Raw genomic sequence first — 6,058 nt, 5'->3', positions numbered from 1 at the left:
GTAGGAGATTTTCAAACATTGTTGGGTTATTCGTGACCCGGGAATGTTTGTCTTTCTTTTAAAAAAAAATAAATAAATAAAATAAAAATGCCAAAAAATTACGTAGATCGCTTATTACACTTATTTATAACTGAGCGGTGTCCTTACTATCCTTCATACGACACTGGTGGATAAATGCTTATTATTAAATTGGAAAGGTCAATATCGAAGGTCAGTAGATTCGTGTCTCGTTTACCAACAAAGTTAATCGATTACTTTGTTTTTTTAAGGCGTGGGAATGGATCCATAAATCTTAAGGTTTTGGTCGCGTTCACCGATACACCAGTAATCGGATATATTATTATGCAAAGTCAATGGTAACCGTTTTATAATATCCAAGAGCGTAGGTTTTATTTAATTGATAAGCTATGTTCATGTAAATCTTACATTTTTTTTTAGAAGAGCAATTTTAGAAACATATTTAAATTCAAATTAAATAACCTCAAAATTAAAAATGCGTTTACCTTGCCTGTTTCGGAGAGAAAAATAATTGAAAGCGATGTTTGAACCTTTTAAAAACGCTTCCATAATGTTTAACGTATCGTTTAGAATAATACTGATATGTCAAAAAAATTCATTCAAATTTAGAACATTTTTTCGTATTATTTATTCTTCAAATTATAGGTGTAAAAAGCTTGAAAATGTTGAAATTTTTCAACGCTGCATACACGATTATTACAAATACTTTTTGGCTTAAATTATACATTTTTTCTTTGTTTTAAACTCTTTTATTTGAGTTATATAGGTTGACAGGTTTCAGTTAATCTCAACCTTCGTTTTTGAGAGAAAAAAAATTCTCCGAATTGCAACAAATAAATTTCTATATAATCCCTTACCAACTATTATAATAATAATAACTACTCAATGGCGTAGAATTTTGTGCATGGGTAAATTCTCTTCCCTTTGCACATTTAAATTTCCATCAGAAATAAGAACATTATTAACACAAAGAAGATACATTATGCCTCTTTGGCATCTACAAACATAATTGCAACGATTTCCCGGCCGATTTGCCCGATTGCCCGATTGCCCGATTGCCCGATTTCCCGATATTGGTAAAACCACGCATAACGTAAATATTCGAATTAAAGAACCCTTCAAGTGGTCACTCCAAACAAATCGTCTGTAACTAAGTTGGTCTTCCGACGACCCCATGCATTTTTCTGTCTTATAAGCTTTTAAACTATAGAAATTATTCAGTCAATTATTAATGGTAACTCATGTATTTGCGCAGGAATACGTTAAATACTAAAATGATATTTCAAGTACTAAAGCTCACATAAGGAAGCTAATATGCGGGATACTTAACAAGTACTGAGTTTTCAGAATTACATTTAATTGATATTGACCACAAATTTTATAAAAATATAAGAGACAAAATAATTCGTAGTAATAAAATTAAAATAGGCACTCTTTAATAATTTAGAAACGTTAGAAATATCAAAATCAAATTTTAAAAAAACTGCCCTATTTTAACCCTTTCAGCACTGGCTGATACAATCGTGCGGGTCCGTTTATAAAAATATTTCTCGAAAAAGGTTTTAAATTTCGTTGGTATTCCGGCCTGCAACGACCGTGCGGGCTTGTATCTAAGCCATACTTGCCATTGTTTCTAAAATTTACCGCTAGGGGCATCATTAAAAACTGTCAAAATGTCGCGTCAACAACGGAGCCAACCTCTGCCTCGTAAGTTATTTATAAATACAAATATATAAACTATTTAAGTAATTCACCGTGATATTATTGTAGTTAACATGTTAATCAATGAGTTAATTTTATTTTTTTGTAGTATGACATTCAGCATTGTGTTATTTATAAATGAAAATATTAAAACAAAGTTGGAATTAACCGACATTCCGTTTATAAAGTTATTTTCTTTCGCCTTATGTAACACCCACCCTTCACCTTCCCCTCTACCAGCCTACCTATGCTGCTATCTTCCTTCCTTGTATGCATTCTCTTTTCATTACATTGTAATTTTCCTCTGTATTTTAATTTAGTTTATATTTAAAAGCGTCTTGGAATCTTCATTGATCTCCTCAAAGCATTTGATAGCATGTCACACTCAAAACTAACTGAGAAACTAAAACAAATTGGATTGGACGGAATAGTGCAAGCATGGTTCCAAAGTTATCTAAAAGATAGATTTCAATGTGTCAAAATCAATAATACCCTTAGTGAACCCAAAACCTCATCTTTTGGCATACCGCAAGGAACTGTCATCGGTCCAATCCTTTTTATTATATGTAACTCAAGTGTTCACTCTTCCCATTGTTGGAGATATTATGTCTTACGCAGACAATACTGTATTTATCACAAAAGCAAAATCATGGGAGGAAACAATGAGGATAACCAATATCAATATAAACAAACTCAAAACATGGTTCGACCTAAATTGTCTCTCACTAAATACCGAGAAAACATATTTCATCCCATTCTCTTTGCAGGAAAAAAATTTTCAAAACAAATTACCATTAAAATCTTTTCATCACAGTGTGAAAATAAAAAAAGAATGCGGCAATGCAAATTGTTTACCAATAATATGCAAAAATAGTATAAAGTATCTGGGTATCATAGTGGATAGACACTTAAAATGGAACTAACAAGTCCAAAATACGGCAACCAGAGTAAGAAAACTTATTTACTTATTCATTACATTGAGAAACATTCTATCATATAATAAGATTAAAACTATATATTTCTCTTTTGCCCAATCTATTCTACAATATGGTATAAATAGGTGGGGGGTGACTTTCGAAACTAACCTCTTACTTGTAGAAAAGCACAGAGGTTGATTCTAAAAGTCATCCTACGTAAACCATTTATATTTCCAACACAGTTATTTAACTCTTTTAGGATTCTCAGTCTAAATAATATATTCAAAAAGAACTCATTGTTACAAACTCACAAAGATCATTTCAATCCTACAATAACATTTCCAAAAAAAAAGTAACCGGTCAAGATCACTTGGCAACTTAGAAATCCATATATTTAAAATGAGCGCTTCTCAACACCATTATACTTATCAATGTATAAATTTTTTTAATGCACTCCCATATAAAATCAAATTTGAAAAATATTATAAAGCCTTTAAATTACAAATAAAACCACTTCTTGATCAACCAAATAATAATAAAATTATAAGTTTTAATTTAATTTTTAACGTATCTTTTTTACAGGTACATATTACTAGTAATTGATCAAATTCAAGTTTTAATAGTACATACTTTATATATAATTAACTATTTAATTATATACAAAGTATGTACTAAATTTCATCATTAATTAACTTTTTTTTTATTTTTCTACCATATCCTCTTGAAATATTACATCAGCATTCGAACCACCAATAGCTTATTGTCGCAATTTATTATGTACTTTCGCTTGCAATATTATCAGCTCCGTTTACTCCAAATCAATAAAATAACTCCATGAACTTATACCACCTACTACCTACTTATTAATCGAAATGTAATAATATTATGTTTATTTTACTACTATTCTTAAATTAATGTTAAATATTTTCTTAAATTTATTTACATTTACTGTGTATCTAATTAAGTGACTGCTATTTTAGTATATTTTCATTATCTCTACTTTTGTTATCATGCTATATACATTTTGTTTATTTCTTACTTTATAAATAAAAACTTTCTTTCTTTTCTTTACCCAATGTATATTGTAATGGCACTACTCCCCAACTCAAACACGAGAAACGTTTTTCTCTATTGAATTGGGCAGTTACGTTAAAAAAAAACATTTTTATTGTAATTGGTTTTTTTTAGTAAAACATATTAATGTTTTTATATTAAAGAAATATCTTTAAAAAAATATCATTGTCCTGAAGAAGATTGAGAAAAACCGAAACCGGTCACCTATGTAACCCAAATAAAGCGGATTAAAACAAAGAAAAAAATATATGTATTTATTTATTAACGCCTTTTTAAGGGGCTTTTACATACGAATAGTAATTATACATTTTGCATAATAAAAATTTGGACATCGTTAATAATTATGTAAAGTTATTATACATAACTGTGAAATTGAAAAATTTTCACTGACTTGGTATATTGTTTTCCCTCAGTTAGTATTCTGGGCAGAGAGGAATACACACGCTAGTCAATCCCAGAATTTCTGACTTTAATAAATCCTGCCTTTCAGTATTACCTAGTGGAATACGAAGGCTTATCAATGCAAGCAATTCTGAGCTATCAAATGCATAGCTTGGAATTTTATATAGAAAAGTAAAGTCACTTAAAATACATATGTTTGACAATTTAAGCATTTTCATATCATTCAAAAGAGAAGTTCAACAAATTTGCTGGAATACCCATTTTAAAACTTATGCGAATAATTCACTGGCTTATGCAATCCGATAACAAGAATTTTTTTACAGAATTTGAATATGAAACTGTTTGTTTCCCAAATAAACTAAATTAAAAACTAAAATCAACTAAATTAAATTGGTGGCTGTGCTCAAATTATTATTGATATTTTGCAAAAAGTACGAATGGTAATACGTGTTATCACCAACAAGATATTCCTCAATTCGACTTTTTATTGAGTACACTGTCTTAAATATACGTCAACTCCATTTAAATTTTATTCTTTTACAAATTCAAAAAAACACTCTTACAATACAATCACCAATGTTACTACCATAATACGGGCATTTGCCTAGCTTAGGGAATTTAAAAAAAAATAATAAAATAAAAATCACACCCCAAAAAATATAAATAAACGACAACATAATGTACCTAAACCTCTAGCTTCATCAGCACAAATACAATTCACCTAACTACCTCCCAAAACCTTCAACCTTCTCCTTGATATCATAAAAACCGAAACTCTACTACATACTCTCAAAACACAAATAACTTCATCGATCCTTACATCTGCAATTCACTTCAATTACAACACCCATAAATTCCACACTTTAACCCCATAATCTTCCTCTACACATCGCTCACATTCGTCAATTGACCTGATTCACATAAAATATAATACTTATAAATGTTTAATTAATTATTAACTTATTATTTGTCAAATAAAATATGAACTATATCGGAATTGTATAATTTAATAACTTTTATTTTTGTATTATTTTTATTTCTTGCAGGAGAAATCGCGATGAGTTACAAAACTCATTGTAGGACGAGAGGAACTTACGATACATAGATGGGAGTTAACAGGTACAAGTTAACATTGGTATTTTGATATCAAAATTATAAGTTTCGTATACGAAACCGTACACAAATGAAAGAACATCATAATTACAAGTTTTACAAATAAAACAGTACACATATAGAAAAAGGGAGGTTACGTAGAACAAACTAGAAGAACAAAAAGGAAAGAGACAGGGATATGCACATAGGCACAGAGCCAAGGTATTTATTTAGAAGAAGGTACTTACCCACTAATACATTGATAAAAATAGATTATGCTCGATTACAGATACAGGGAATATAAAAGGAGAGAGAAAAAAACAAAACGTATTTTCGTTTTATATGTAAAAAAAAAACAAAAGCCTTACTTTGAATTTTTTGATTATGCTGGCATTTTATACATATCTGAAAGTTATAGTTATAAAGTGTGTAGGCAATATAGTTATTTTACCTACACACTCTATTATACATGTTATTTTAGGATTGTCGTTTTAGTCACAACGATGTTCTTTATCGTTCAGTTTCACTGATCTGTTCATTGTTTTAGTTGTAGACCCAAATAACATATAAATGGCACGGTGCAAACCTTTATGCATATTAAACAAACTCTTTATTATATTACGGTTTTGTCACACTCGTGCGTGTCTTGGTCCAATTTAATAACGAATTTTTCAAAACAGTTTTACTGGTTCATTGAAAGATGATCGGTGTTAAACACTAACTTAATTAAATGATGTAAACAGGTTGATTTCAGTTAGATACTTTGTGTGAATTTTATGATACGTTTTTTTCTATTATCAATAATCTACTTCAAACAGATAATTGTCAAAATGCCGTATGTACATTGGAAATAT

Source organism: Hesperophylax consimilis, chromosome 11 (genome assembly GCF_061612785.1).
Source record: "Hesperophylax consimilis isolate HC1 chromosome 11, BYU_Hcon_1.0, whole genome shotgun sequence".
Lineage (NCBI taxonomy): Eukaryota > Metazoa > Arthropoda > Insecta > Trichoptera > Limnephilidae > Hesperophylax > Hesperophylax consimilis.
Note: the sequence above shows the minus strand (reverse complement) of the source record.